The following is a 16845-nucleotide window of genomic DNA, read 5'->3' as shown; positions in this document are numbered from 1 at the left end:
CCGATTTACAAACTGTGAAAGGAACTACTGAAGAATTTTAAACATTATCTTCTAGTGCCTGAGAGAAAACAAGCAAGTGAAAAAAAGAGATGGCCTATAACAAAGCACAAAAGGTCTCTAATATGATTAAATTTAGTTACTCTTGCTTCTTGGAAAAAAGAAGTGTTTCTTTGTATTTATCTTAATCAACAAAAAAAGAACATCTGATGGCATATTTTTAATATTCTGCACTGAAAACAGATCCAAACCATTGCTTTACACATTTACATTACCCAGCCTTGCCAGCGTTTGAATTATACTGGTTCAACTGTACCATTGCACGCTTGGGTATGATATGTTGAATCACAGAAGCACGTTCTCTTTTTCTCAATACAGTGTTTTAGTTCTTAGTAATTAACTGTCTGAATCTGGCAGAATTAATAGACCAAGTTATTGTTCATTGTCTTCTGCAACTTTATTAATCTCTGCTCCTCAAATGTGACTCTAGTGCAGCTCTCTGGTTTGTTAGCCTTGATGATCTCGTTCGTGTGAAGGACAGTCCAAGTTAAATGTTCTCCAGGATGGGAGGAAAAACAAACCTTCTCTTGGCTTTCCAGAGCCTTGCCTATGCCAAATATAGGAGGCTAATGCCGTGGCCCTAAGATGTCAGCAGGGTGGCAAAGAACAGCTTCACAAAAATTAAGCTACAAAAATAGGATATTTTGCTGTGAAAATACAGCTTAAGTATTCCTGTGGTAAATAACCACATGTTCTTCCCATATTCCTGGCATATCACAGTAATATATTATTAGTTTGCATAAACAAAACTATGTAAGATTCACTGACATTTTCACCTCAGAGAAAGATTCTTCTTTCTGACCATACACTGTGGCATTTACGGTTTTCTGCTCCTTGACTTGGATAGATATAAAGTACTCAGTCATTTATTAAAAAAAATTCTTGAAATTATCTCTGTCAAGTGGGCAACAACATGGTAAAAAATAGAACCATCTATATAAATATTTATTATCAAGCTGATAAAGGTTATATAATAGAAAATATTAGAAGCGAATGTAGACAGCAAGACAGGTGCAGAAAGCTCTTAAGTCCTCTTTGTGTGTCAGACTCTTCTGAAGTCATTGATTACAAGTAATACACTGTATAGGGGGGTCATGTTCTAGAAGCAGTCAGGGATAAGGAGAAATGCATGCAGCTCTGCCTAGCCTTGTAGACTAAAAAGTACAGAATCAGATAATATAATGCAGTAGTTCACAAATATTTAATATAGCATTGATGTCTTAATCTATAATATTCCTATAAAGGAATACCTAAGGCTGGGTATTTATAAGAAAAGAGGCTTATTTGGCTCACAGTTCTGCAGGACATACAACAAGCATGGCACTAACGTCTCCATCTGGTAAGGGCCTCAGGATTTTCCCACTCACCGTGGAAGGCAAAGAGTAGCCAGTGTGTGCAGAAATTACATGGTGAGAGAGGAAGCAAGAGAGGGCAGGGGTAGTGGCAGGGAGTGCCAGGCTATTTTGAACAACTAGCTGTGGCAGGAAATAATAGAGTGAAAACTCACTCACCACCCCTGTCCAAGAAAGCCATTCATGACAGATCCATTCCCATCACCCAAATACCTCCATTAGGCCCCACCTCAAACATTGGCGATTAAATTAAAGATAGGATGGGGACAGACTGGGCACGGTTGCACACACCTGTAATCCCAGCACTTTGGGAGGCCAAAGTGGGCAAATCACCTGAGGTCAGGAGTTCAAGACCAGCCTGGCCAACATGGTGAAACCCCCTCTACTGAAAATACAAAAACTTAGCCTGGCATGGTGGCTTGCACACGCCTGTAGTTCCAACTACTTGGTTGGCTGAAGCAGGAGAATCGCTGGAACCCAGGAGGTGAAGGTTGCAGTCAGCTGAAATCACACCACTGCACTCCAGCTTGGGAGACAGAGCGAGACTCCATCACAGAAACAAACAAACAAACAAAACAAAACAAAAAGAAAGGATGGAGATAAATCAACCAACCATATTCAAACTATAGCAATTTATACTACTCTAGACTCCACCATTTTCCAATGTGATACATCCTCTGAATTAGAAAAGGAGAAACTTTTGAGGCTTTTGTATTTATTACTTGCAGAGGGCTATTACAGCTCCTAGTTCATTGTTTCATTGCCAAATCCCTTTTTAAAGTCTTTAATTTTGTTTAACAACTTATACTCCACCTTTGAGTCACACTCAGGATCTTGTTTTGTAGTCTTCTCTCTATAAACACATCTTACCTTCTTCTCATGCCTGGATGCTACTTTCCTGAAAAATATAATATGGTACAGTTCTTAAAAAGAGCCTTGGAGATAATGTAGCTCATTCCCTTCATTTTCTAGGTGAATTATTTTATTTAATTTTTTAAATAAACAATGAAATGAGATTTGAGAATACTCAGCAGACTTTCCTAATGAAGTATCTAAGTAAAATTGAATTAGAAGGTAACCACTTATATTTGACAAAGCATATTTACTTGAATAGTAAACTTCATTGAAATTGAATTTCAATTTCAATTTAATTTCACAATTTCAATTTAATTTCACAATTTAATTTCAATTGTGATTGAAATTAAAATCACAAGCAAGATAAGGACACCAGTGATTAAACAAATAGAAACACATTTAATGATTAGAACTATTTAGAAAGAAAACAAAATTATTTTGAGTAGACAAATTTATTTTGCTGGTGTAGTGTTTATATGCAGAGAGTAGTTGAGAACACAACTTTTTAAAAAAAGAAAACAATATTGATAAAATAACTCAGTGAGGCAAGTATATACAGAATAAATATGAAACCAATCAATTTTTTGAATAATGATGACAATGACAATTAGTATTCAATTCACAATAGAAAATACAATTTTACTTCAGACTGCAAGCTTGTTCAGCTCATGGTCTGCTGTGGCCCAAGCTGGCTTTGAATGCAGCCCAACACAAATAGGTAAACTTTCTTAAGTGAGGTTTTTTTGTTTTTTTTTTTTTTAAGCTCATCAGCTATCCTTAGTGTTAGTGTATTTTATGTGTGGCCCAAGATAATTCTTCTTTCAGTGTTGCCCAGGGAAGCCGAAACATTGGACACCCATGCTTCAGAGGAAAACTTGGATTCTTATCTCATACCACATGTAATTTACATTCCAATGTATTAAAAATGTAATACAATTCTATACCATAAAAATGACCAAAACTTAAGTATAAATTTAAGAAACTAAAACTAAACTTAGAGGTTGGTAAGACAACCTTAACTAAATTACATTCACCTGTTTCATATTACAAAAGTGACTATAAAAATATAAAATCAAACAAAGCCCAGCTGACTTTGGAGAAATTCTATGAGGTTAATATATTTAATAAACAAAGAAGTTCAGAAAACATAAAAAAGTGTGAATAATAATTATAGAAATTTTCAAACTAACACCCAAATTACAATTAAACTTGTTGAAAGTGATTTGTATTCACTGAATGCAAATAAAATGACCATAACTACCATTACTTTTTAGTCATCAGATTGACAAAAATAAGCGCAATCAAACCTGGCAGTGTTTTAGGAAAATTTTGATCATTCATTACTGGTGAAAACGTGAAATGTTAGTTTTTATGGAGAACAATCTGTAAGTTATATTTATATTAAATATATGCATGCCAGTTGATTTCATAATTTCACTTTTCACTATAAAATAAAAATGTCAGTATATGAAAATATATAAAAATTGATATTTGCTAATTTTTTTGGCTGAAGCAAAATTGGAAATAAATTTAATTTCTATCAACTGAGGAGGGGGTAAGTAAATTATTATATACTCATATTAAGCCACTTAAAAGCAATTTAATCTCCAAAGTTGTCTATAAAATGATTACTAGTAGGATCATATAGGTTGAGATCTTTATGAAAGAAGAAAGGGAGGAAAAAAGAAAAATGGTAATGATCATAATTAGAGAAGATGCTTTCTTTCCTTCTTACTATCTTGATGTGTAATGCTACAGCAACAAACTTGGAAAATGTGGAAATGTCAAGAGAATGGGAAATATACCACACCACCTTGATATCACATCTCATACTTCAACACAACATGCTCCTATTTGGTTATTTCTAGCTAATATATTCCCTAAGACTAATTACTAGATTAGACTTTTTTTTTTTCATTTATATTCCTATTTGTGTTTCAGGTTGCCAATATATTTTCCCATATTTCTCTCCAGCAGTTTTGCAATAGCATTAAATTTTACATGATTTGTAAGTGAATTGAGATTTCTGCACTTCTATTGAAAAACGAATTTTCTTGAATCTTTTGTCATGTATAGAAATAAATCCGAAATTTCACTTTTTAGAAATTTCAATATTTATTAGCTAACGTAGGTGAAAAAAGTTTGAAGTTTTTTATTAACATTATTAAGTATAGTTTTATTTTTCCTGTTATACATTACCTTATTGTTGGGGCAGATTGTTCATAATTTTCAGGTTATTTTCAAGAACTTAGTAATAGAGGCTGGGCAAGGTAGCTCACGCCTGTAATCCCAGCACTTTTGGAGGCCGAGGCGGTCGGATCACCTGAGGTCGAGAGTTCAAGACCAGCCTGACCAACATGAAGAAACCCTGTCTCCAGTAAAATACAAAATTAGTTGGGCGTGGTGGCACATGCCTGTAATCCCAGCTACTCGGGATGCTGAGGCAGGAGACTTGCTTGAACTCCAGAGGCAGAGGTTGCGGTGAGCTAAGATCTCGCGATTGCACTCCAGCCAGGGCAACAATAGCAAAACTCCACCTCAAAAAAAAAAAAAAAAAGAAAAAACAAAAAACACCTCAGTAATAGAAAGTGAAACTTTCAGTGTCAAATATGCTGCAGATATTAGTTTGGTGCAAAAGTAATTGCTGTTTTTCCAATAAAAGTAATGGCTAATATTTCTTCCAACAAAAATCTTTTGCTATTTAATTTAACTTATGAGTTTGGGGACATAATCTTTCAATTTATTACAGTGAAATTTCTAACCAGATGTTTGAAAGCAAAGAGGTAACACCTTACCTACATTTTCTGTAATTTAATTTTTGAATTATTTTTGTAAATTAACATTTTAAATTCTTTAACTTTTTGGAAAATATCAGTGTATTTTATAATCCTTTGGTGAAAATTATATTTCCCAAAGATTCAGGGTATATAATTCCCGCACTTATCCTACCTCTTTGCTCCTTTTCATGGCTGACTCTGGTTCTTTATGTGTTTTCTAACTGTACACAATGAGCTTCGAGTTTTCTGCAGTAGATATAGTTATTTCATTCAGTATATTTTGATAATGAAATCTCTGAAAGAGAAATATATTCACTTCCGCCAGAAATACAGATAAAATAATTTATGTTAATTTCAGTTTATGTTCATTGGATTTAATATCTTAAAAATAAAATAAAATAAAACTTTGCTTGAGCCAATTTCCCTGTATTTACATTCAGTGAACAAAAAAGCAGGATTTGTCCTAAGTAGTTTCCCATGTTCACACATATCCATATATGTGTGAGTCTTTTTCTGAGCTCTATGCCAAAATACTGACCTATTTGTCTTTCCTTTCTTTGATACCACACTGTTGAAATTATTGCTGCTTTGCAATTAGTCTTGATGGAATAATTTTCTTATCTAACATCATTTTCGATACCTTGCTTGTTTTTTACCCTATAAACTTTTAGATGCCCATTTTAAAGTCACCCTGGCAATTTCCAGAAAACAAAAAAAAGTAAAACCAAAAACCTGCTCCAATGTCGGCTGTATTAGACTGACTCCTCTTAGTCAGTGTGGGCTGCTTTAACAACTTACCACATCCTGGCAGGCTTAAACAACAGAAATTTAATATTTCTCAAGGTTCTGGAGCTTACAAGTCCAAGTAAGGACTTTCGTCTGAATGACAGATCCTGCCTTGTAGTGGAATCTTTACATGGCGTCAAGAGGGCAAGAGAGGTCTCTGGAGTGTCTTTTATAGGAGTAATAATCTCATTTGTGAGCGCCCTACTCTGTTGGCTAAATAACTTCACAAGGGCCCCGTCTTCTAGTTCCTAAAACTGAGGGTTAGGTTTTTTGTTTGTTTGGTTGTTGATGTTTTGTTTTGTTTTTTGGTTTTTTTTGAGACAGAGTCTCGCTCTGTCGCCCAGGCTGGAGTGCAGTGGCGCCATCTAGGCTCATTGCAAGCTCTGCCTCCCGGGTTCACGCCATTCTCCTGCCTCAGCCTCCTGAGTAGCTGGGACTACAGGCGCCCGCCACAGCGCCCGGCTAATTTTTTGTATTTTTGGTAGAGACGGGGTTTCACCGCCTTAGCCAGGATGGTCTCGATCTCCTGACCTCGTGATCCGCCTGCCTCGGCCTCCCAAAGTGCTGAGATTACAGGCGTGAGCCACCGCGCCCGGCCCAGGGTTGGGATTTTAACATATGCATTTTGGGGAGACACAACATTTAGTCTGTAACAACTCTCTATAACAATTCAGGGAATTGTACATCTATGATACTGAGTCCTTCATGACATGGGCACGGTATAGCTCATTTAAGTCTTTGTTTTTCATATTAACTACATGGTTTTTATAGTGAATATCGCACATATTTTACTAACTTTAGTGTGTTGGTTAGATACTATTGCAAACATTATTTTTAAATTTTATTTTTATATTTTTGTGACTGTAATAAAATACAGATTTTATACCAGTTTGCATTCAGTAAAATTTCTTTATTCATTTTATTATGGTTGTTAGATTCGCCTGAAGTTTCCATGTCTAAAATTAAGCCATCTGAGAATAAATATAGACTTATGACTTCCTTTCCAATTTATCTTCTTCTGTGTTGTAATTTCCAGGATATATATAGTTGAAAAATAAATATAAAGTTATAAATAGATGAAATAGACAACACATATAATAGAGTAAATAATACCACATTTGGCTCACTAAAAAACAAAATTAGAATTATTAAGGTTCTAGCAAGGCTGTCAAAAACAAAAGTGGTACAAATTATGACTATCAAAGATGAAAGTCTGGACATTAATACATACCCAACAGATATTAGAAAGACAATAAAAGGGTAACATGTCAACTTTGGAATATAGGTATAATAATAAAGTTTATTCAAAGACACATATGAAAAAGGAGGAATAGTAAACCTAAACACCTGATATCTAGTAAATTATATAAATTAATAATCAATAACTTTCCTACAAAGCAACTCCCAGGACCGTAACAAAAGTTTCTTATAAAACATTTAAGAAAAATGTGAGAAGAATCTTAGTTTCTTTAAGATCATGAAAAATGGTTTTCCTACTTTTGAACTTTTCTACATTTTAAAATAAAATCATATATCCAATTTATTAAAACATGCACAAGTAATACATACAATTTTGTCTATTAAAAATTAAAAACATATACAAGAATTATTCTTTAAAAAATAGACTAAACATTTAGATCACTGATTTTTATCCTTGTTTTTAATATACAAAAAAGAATTCCAAATTTATCCCGCGCATAGCCTTAGCTGCATCAAATAAGTTTTGATTATAACATCAACATCATCAATTTGTATAAAATGTTTTCTAATTTCCACTTTGACTAAATTTTTGATCCATGCATATTTTAGAAGAGTATATGCATCTTCTAAATTGATGTACAGTAATTTTTTTCCAGTTATCTTTTTAAAATTATATAAAAATAATTTTAAAATTATTCTAATGCTTAAACTGTAATTTGAGAATGAAATGAAAATTATCACAATATTTGAAATGTGGGAAGATTTTATTTATGAAGTAGAATATGGTCAATTCTGATAAATATTCCAGATTCAATTATAAATATGTACTCTAATGGATTCAGTTTTCCATACAGAGATAGATAGATAGAGTGAGGGTGAGAATGAGAGAGAGAGAGAGAGAGAGAAAACACACATGAGGATATGGATGCAGATGTGGTTTTAGAGGTAGATGTAAACACTCTTCTAAAGAAACTACCAAATTGTTTTCCAAAGTGGAAGCATGATTTTATATCACCACTAAAAATCTAATTAGAAATCTAATTTTAACCCTTGCTTACTGGCTATTAGTTTTTAGCTCTTTTAAATTTAAGTTATGCTAATGAATATATAATGAACCCTCATTTTAGACTTAGTATGCATTTCCCTAATAATGTTGAACTTTAAAAAATTGTCCTTTTAAAACATGTTCTCTTGTGGAGTGTCTGTTCAAATCTCTTGGCATATTTTTAGCTTTATCATCTTAAGTTTTAGTTTTGAGTGTTCTTCTACATCATAATTGTAAGCTCTTTATCAAGTAAACACAATTTGAATATTTTCTCCCAATATGTGTTAAATTTTATTTTATAAATGGTGTCATCCAGGCTCAGTGGCTCATACCTATAATCCAAACACTTTGAGAGGCCAAAGCAGAAAGGTCATTTAAGCCCAGGAGTTTGAGACCAGCCTGGGCAACACAAGGAGACCCTGTCTCTACGAAAGAAAAAACAAAAAACAAAAAAACAAAAACAAAAACAAAAAAAAAGAAAAGAAAAAGCTGGGCCTAGTGGTACACACCTGTGGTCCCAGCTACCGGGGAAGCTGAGGCAAGGGGATCACTCCATCCCCATAGGTTGAGGGTACAGTGAGCTGTGATCCCACCACGGCATGGCAGCCTGGGCAACAGAGTGAGGCTCCGTCTCAAAAAAATATAGATGGTGTGTTATAAGAGAAGAACATTTAAATATCAATCAAGTCTAATTTATCACTTCTTGTTTTCATTAGTGTATATATTTTGAAACTAAGAAATATTAGTTTAAATATTGATCAAGTCTAATTTATCACATTTTTTCTTGTTTTCATTAGTGCAAATGTTTTGAAACTAAGAAATATTAGTTACCAACAAATGGTGAGAATTTGTCTTTTCTTTTTTTCTCAAGGCTTTAGAGTTTTAGATTATATGTTTAGGTTTATGATCCTTGTATAATGTTGTAACGTGTGTGTATGGGAAGTATTTATGGCTAATGTTCAAATTACTTTTTTTATACAGATAAATAGTTGGTTCCCAGAATTCATTTGACTAATTTCTGTAGTTCTGAAAAACAGCTGATTCTGACAAATCTTCCAATGATCTCCTTGCTTTTATGGTGAAGAGAATTATAGAAAATCGTTATGCCACCATTTTTGCTGACATCACCCCTCTTTTTGAGATTTTAAGTCTATCCTATCGTACTTTGGCTTTCATTCTTTCTTTTGGGAATTCAATTACTATTCTCATTTTTTAACAAGTAATGTGTGTCTATCAGTTCATCTAGCATTTTATTTTGTTTTGCTTTTCAGCTATTTTACAGTGTTATATATGATATGGTTGATTACAAAAATGGCCATAAATTCCTCCCATTCCTGTACTCATACCACTTCTGAAGGCAATTTTATTTTCCTCCCCTTAAGAGGTGGAGTCTCTTCTCCACTCCTTATAACTGGGATATAACTTGTTTTGATCAACAGGACATTCACAAATATTACATAAGCAGAATCTTTCAAACTCTTCCAATTTGTAGCTTAATTGTTTGATTCTGAAGGCAGTTTTATTTTCTCCTTCTTAAGAGGTGGAGTCTCTTCTCTACGCTTTAAGACTGGACATGACAGTATAACTTGTTTTGAGTTGTTTTGAGTGTTTTGAGGATATTTACAAACATGATGTTAGCAGAATTATTCAAACGCTTGCATTTTGGAGCTTAATTGTGTGATTCTCTTGAGAACCCTGTCATCATCTTCATGTTAAGACTGGCTTATTTGCTGGATGATGAGAGACACATGGCCAAGCAAATCCATTGTCCTATTTAGAAACAGCTAACTGTCAGATATGGTATTGAGGCCAACACAGATCTTACAGTACCAGCTCAGCTTGCCCAAAATAGCACCCAGTTGTCTCGTTGAATTATGAAAACTGATAAACGCCTTTTTTATGCTGCTAAGTTTTGGGCTGGATTGATATGCAGTTAAAATTAGAAGATCTATGTGGTTTTCCTCCTTTTCATACTAACTGGAGTATCCTTAAATTGTGGATTGGTGTGTGGATTCATGAAGTTTTGAAAATTTGGGGCCGTTATCTTTTTAAAATTGCTTTTGCTGTCTTCTCTCTTCATGTTCTTTATTGTATCCCAATTAAAAGTATATCATAACAATTAAGACTGTCACACATGTCTTGTATGTTCTTATATATTTTACTTTTTTTAGTGTGTGTGTTTGCTAAAATTTGGGCATTTGTTATACATATGTCATCCTGCTTTATTAAGTCTGCGTTCTGTTATGCCCAGTATGGTATGACAAACACACACATTTTAAGCTTTTAATTCTTGATATTTTATTTGTCTATCAGAGGATGTCTATATCATTCTTCTGTATCAATGGTATTTCTGTGGTAAATTTGTTATCTTTATATTTTTGGCTGTATTTTACCCATTTCCTTTAACACATTGATTAGACTTATTTGAAAGCCATTTTCTACTAAATCTATTAGCTGGGCATCTGTTCATTTGTTTTTCTGTATACTCTTTCCTCTCATTATTAATAAAATGTAATTCTTACATGACTAATAATATTTTGTTGTTTTCTGTGTGTTGGAGGCTAAGGAACACAAGATAAGATTATGTTTTCTCCAGAGAGAGCTGCTTCTTCAGCTGGAAGGTTGATAAGAAGCTGAATAACTCAATCATATCAAAGAAATAACTTAGTAAGACCTGAGTTTGAGTTTTTGGAAGACCCTCTCTGTCTGGTTCGTTCTCAATCACAGGGTGTATCTTTCAAGGACTTTCCTTGGTAAGTATGGAGGGCATTTGTCTCTTTAGTCTGGAAGGATGGGGCAGATTCCCTTCATGCTTTCCGGAGTTTCAGTTCATTAGCATCCCGCCACATGAAGAGTCAAAGTAGACCAAGTATCTTGAAGGAAAGATTGGTCATGTGTTTGAGAACATCCAAGTCTTCAATATTGTCACAGCAACCCTATTTGAACACCAAAATCATTGCTGGCTTCTCTTATCCCCCAAAAGAAATCTGTGAATAATCAAGCTCAGATTCCCAACTTCTAGTAGCCCCCATATAAAATATATTTCCCCAAGGGAAAAATCAAATTATGTTCTTTGTCAGAACATAAGAAAAATATACTATTTTTCTTGCATATCTTGTATATTCTCCTTTCAGAATCCATTCCTTCAGTTGTGACTTTATATTTAGTACTGAAATACTTCATGATATTTCACTCTATTTTTCAAATGCATTTGTCTTTGCTCTGCACTCTTCTGCATAATGTTAGCATTCAGAAAAGAACCTGTCAGGGAAACCATCCATGTCTTTGAGGCCCATCAAATTTCCCATATGTTACTGCAGCCCTCTGAACCTTCTAAAAGCTGTTTCTCCAAAGAGAAATACAGCATCACTCCGCTGCAATGTCCAAGCATCCAGGGTTAGAAAATAAGAACAATTCTGGTGGTAGTCGTCCCACTCACTTCTAAATCATTGCTCTCACTCTGAAATTTCATTTTTTTCCTAGTCTTAATGAGGAATAATTGACAGATAAAAATTGTATATGTTTAAGTTATACAACATGATAATTTTGACATATGTTTACATTTTGAAATGATTGCCACAATCAAGCTAATTCATATAACTATTACCTCACATAGTTAACAATATTTTGCAGTGAGAACACTTTGGATCTACTCTCTTAGCAAATTTCAAATCTATAATATGACATTATTAACCATAGTTACCATGCCATACATGAGATTCCCCCATCTGATAACTGAAAGTATATACCCTTTGATTGACATCTGGACATCTCCCTCACCCTCCAGCCCCTGGCAGCCATCATTCTACTCTCTGCTTCTGTGATTTCAACATTTTTAGATTCCAAATGTAAGTAAAATCATACAGTATTTGTCTTTTTGTGTCTGGCTTATTTCACTTAGCATAATGTCCTCCAGGTTCATCCAAGTTGTCACAGATGGCAAGATTTTCTTTTCTTTATGGATGAATAATATTCTATTATACGCACCCATATTTTCTTTATCCATTCACGTGTAAATGGTAACTTAGGTTGTTTTTATATCTTTACCATTGTGAATAATGCTGCAATAAACATGAGTGTGCAGATACATCTTTGAGATACTGACATTTTTTTTTTTAGATGTACACCCAGATGTGGGATTGCTGGATCGTATGGTAGTTTTAAGCTTTTGGAAACCTCCATACTGTTTTCCATAATGGTTGTTCCTATTTACATTGCCACCAACAGTGCGAAAGGGTTCCCTCTTCTCCATACCCTCCCCAACACATGTTATCTCCTGCTTTTTAATATTAAAGATCCTAACAGGTCCAAGGTGCTTTCTCATTGTGGTTTTAATTTTCATTTCTCTGATGCATAGTGATGTGGAGTATCTTTTCACACAACTGTTGACCATTGGTACATCACCTTTGGAAAAATGTCCATTCAGATTTTTTGCTCATTTTTAAATCATGTTTTTTGTTTTGGTTTGGTTTGTGCTACTGAATTGTATGAGTTCCTTATTTTGAATATTAATCCCTTATCAGATATACGGTTTGCAACATATTTTTAAAATTGTATCAGTTTTCATTTTGTTTTGCTGATTTGTGTTTGTTTTCTGACCAGAAACATTGTGCTTTGATATGGTCCCACTTGTTTATTTTTGCTTTTGTTTCACGTGCTATCGGTGTCATATCCAAATTGCCAAGATCAATGTCAAGGAGATTTTCACCTATTTTCTTCTAGGAGTTTTATGGATTCAAGTCCTAAGTTTAAGTCTTTAATCCGTATCGAGTTAATTTTTGTTTATGGTATAAGAAAAATGTTCAATTTTATTCTCCTGCATATGGATATACAGTTTTCCCAACAACATTTATTAAATGAACTATCCTTTTCTTATTGTGTATTCATGGCATCCCTATCAAAAAATGCTTGACCATATACACATTAGTTTATTTCTGGGCTCTCTATCCTGTTCCATTGGACTATGAGTCTGTTCTTATTTCTGTACTATATACTGTTTTGATTAATATATGTTTGTAATGTAGTTTGAAGTCATAAAGTGTTATGTCCCCAGCTTTGTTCTTTCTCAAGATTGCTTTGGTTATTCAGGGTCTTTTACAGTTTCATATGAAATTTTAAGATTTTTTTTCTATTTCTGTGAAAAATGCCATTGGAATTTTGAAAGATATTTCATTGATTCTGTTCTCACTCTGAAATTTTATTTCATTTGGCTATTGTTGCTTCTGCAAATTTGTATTTTAAATACCAGGCTTTTCTACTTTACCTGACTTTTTTCTATTTATTGTTAGTGAAACGTTGTTCTGTTTCAACTTACTGTTTTGTCCTGAGACCATAATTTCATGAAAATTGTATTAGGAAATTTACCCTGAACACAACATAGAAAATACAAGGATGAGAAAAAGAAGGTAGGGAGTCAGCCTGTAAAAACGTTTTTAATAACACGTAATTCAATTCACCTTTTCAGAACCTACAGAGTGGCAATGATAATGGAGTGAATTGGTGGTATCCCATGAAGTCAAACAACCCTTACAGAAATGAGTCCCTATTATGTACCAAACACAGATCTACACATATGAGATACAACAATTAATAAAACAAGCATAAGTCCCATCCACAGGGAACTTAGGGGAAAACAGATAATAAATTAAATATACAATAAATAAATAAATAATGTACTTAGTTACAAAGAGAGGTGTGCTATGGAAATAAAAATAGAATAAAGTCAGAAGTTAAAATTACTAGACGTGGATTGGTGGCTTGCAATGTCAAATAGAGTGGCAAAGTTAATACTTGATGTGATAAGGTAATACAGGATTTGATATAAGTGGAATTTATAATATTCTGTAATTGAATTGTTGAGTGTGGGAAATTTTAAGGTTGTTGTAAAGATATACTCACTTGTTATATATGGTTCTTTTATTTCATAAGGCAGCAAATCATTAATTCTAATTTATCTGTAGATGATTTTGAATTTTGAACTTATACAATTATACATTCTGGAAAAAATGATATTTTAATTACTTACTTTCTGGATCTTACATTATTTTCCTTATTTAACTAGCTAACACCTTTAAATTTTAACAGAAAGCAATGTTTTCTTATTCTTAATTTCTTAGGGGGAAAGTTTCATGAATGAACATGAGGTTTGTCTGCAGCTATTTTTTTTACTACAGGCATTATCTGATGATGTAAGTTCCTGTCATTCACAGTTTGTTAAACATTTTTTGAATGCTTATATACTTGGACTTTACCAAATGCCATGGTAAAGCAATTGAAAGGATCATATGGCTTTCTTTCAGTCTGACAGAATAATGAATAACTCTAATTTTCACAAGCTGACTTGTATTACTGAAACAAGTTTGGTAGTGTTTTTTTCATGACTTTTGAAGATATATTTATAGTAAATATTACCTTTCAATTTAACTTTTGAGTCATGTCTTTATATGTTTTGTTATAAATGTTATTCTGGTCTCGTAAAATAGTTGGACATTGTTTCTTCTTTTTTAAAAAATCTCAAAGAATTTTTAAGTTACATATTTTTTCTTTCAGCGTTTGGAAAAGTTCATTTGTGAATTTTTTGAGTTTGAATTTTCACTGTAGGAAGATGATTACATTAGGATACAATTTATTTAAGAGGTATCATAATTTTTGTCTTCTTGAGTCAAACTAGGGATTGTATTTTTCAAGGAATTTTTCAACTTAATCAAATATTCAAAGTTATTAGTATCCACTTGTCTGATCATCTTATTTTAATCTTTATACTGTCTCTAGAACTACTACTAATGGCCATTTTTTCATCCTTTATGCTTATAATTTCTACCTTCTCTCCATGTACTTCTCAGTTTTATTATAGTTTTATTAGGTTTATTAATCTTGTGAAAGTACTACAGTTTGGCTTTATTGATTCTCTATTGAGTACTGCTTTCTATTTCAATAATATATGCATTGGATTAAACCAGGCTTCTTTTGCTCTCTTCTCAAGATGTTGTTTTGTTCATTTATTTCTAGCCTTTCTCCCCATCTGCCTTATGTATTTGAGTGTATTTCCTTCTTACCATGATTAAACAGCATCCACACATTTTAATATGTTAGCAGGTACCACAACATGTGTATATTTGATTCGCTGACATTTATGGAGAATAACTTCATGCTCCTACATTTGATTAAGTTTAGTGACTATTCTAACACATCTGAAAGACCTATTCTGTATTCACTGCAACTAGCATTCCATATATGTCAATTTGGTCAATTTTTTGAATCGTATTGTTTACATTTCCAGTCTCCATAATGATATTTTTGACTGCTTCTATTAACATATGAGATACATGTGTAAAATATTTCAATAACTATTAGGGCTTTCACAATATCTCTTTTGTATTCTGTCAAATTTCACTTTAATATATTTAATTTTGTTCCACACATAAAATACACTTTTATTCTTGGCTGCGAATTCTTTGTGGGAGCTGTTCTATTTTTTTATTTACACATACTGCTAATGTGCAGTCCTTCAAGAATCCTAACTTTAATTCTGGCATATTTCACAGGTTTCTTCTTTAATGGGCTTTGAGTTTCATCTTTAGTCATCACAGACCGAGGAGATTAGCAAGCACTCTACTCAGCCTTTTTAGCCTCCCTTACACGGCTTTTGGGTAAACAAAATCCTTCCTTGGGAAAAGCAGCTTTTGAGTTTGCAGGCATATCTCTGCTCCTTCGTCTCTGGGTCATGACCTCTCGTATCATCACCGCTTGCCTGGTTCAGTGTTGGTTCAAAATATTTTCTTATAATATTTGTTCAGCTTGCTCATTTTTTGTTTCTTTTCCAGCAGAAGAGTTAGTCCGAAATGACAATGTTATATTCTCATAAGTATAGTTCTGTCAGATTCTGATTTTAACATTGCTTCACAGATTGCAATGAGAAGTTATCTTTTCTGAGGTCTGTTAAATTAATTTCATGTTTTAAAAATCCCTATTTTTAAAAGTCCAGATTTTTCTCTGTATTATTTTAAGGTAATACTGGCATTTGCAATGTAAGAGTTTCTTCTAGGCATATTTTATTAAAATATTTAAACAGGGAAAAGTAAAAATTCACTACATTGCAACAGTCTGCCTTAAATTTTTCTTTATCGTAAAGTCTAAGGGTTTCTGGAATCATTTCATAGCGTCTGTGTAATAAAGACTCGTTTTCTAGAGGCATTTAATCAACAACAGTTGAGATCATTTTTTAAACGAGCTCTTCTCATCCTGACACATAGATTCGAAATACCTTATCTGAACATGATCTTCCAAGTTTATGCTTTTGATTACACCTGGGTAGAAACTGTGTTTCCTCCCTCTAATCTGTTGCCTCATATTCTTTTCAGCAACTGAAACAGCATATGTTAAGGCAATGAGGCCTGGCCACCCTCTGGGCTTTCATATGCCAGAATAAAGAAAATGAATGTTAATGCCAAAAATAAAGAAGCGTATTAAAATGAAGATGTTTTGGAATGGTATTTCCCTCTAATTTATGGTTTAAAGTTACCATTTTATGTGATTTAGAAAACTCAGACTGGAATAATGAATGTTATTTTCCGTGGATTTTTGCAAAAAAGAAAACATGACTGACTACGTTAGAAGAATTTGCTTTGTTAAATGTATACATTCACTTACTCTACACATAATTTGAGGTCCAGCATGTGTTAGCATGTCAGTGCTAGATATAGAAACAATTCAATATTTGGTTAATAATACTAGTGCACTTATTAAAATTTTAAATAATTTAACACTTTACCTA

Source organism: Pongo pygmaeus, chromosome 17, assembly GCF_028885625.2.
Source record: "Pongo pygmaeus isolate AG05252 chromosome 17, NHGRI_mPonPyg2-v2.0_pri, whole genome shotgun sequence".
NCBI classification, from domain to species: Eukaryota; Metazoa; Chordata; class Mammalia; order Primates; family Hominidae; genus Pongo; species Pongo pygmaeus.
This window is presented reverse-complemented; position numbering follows the sequence as displayed.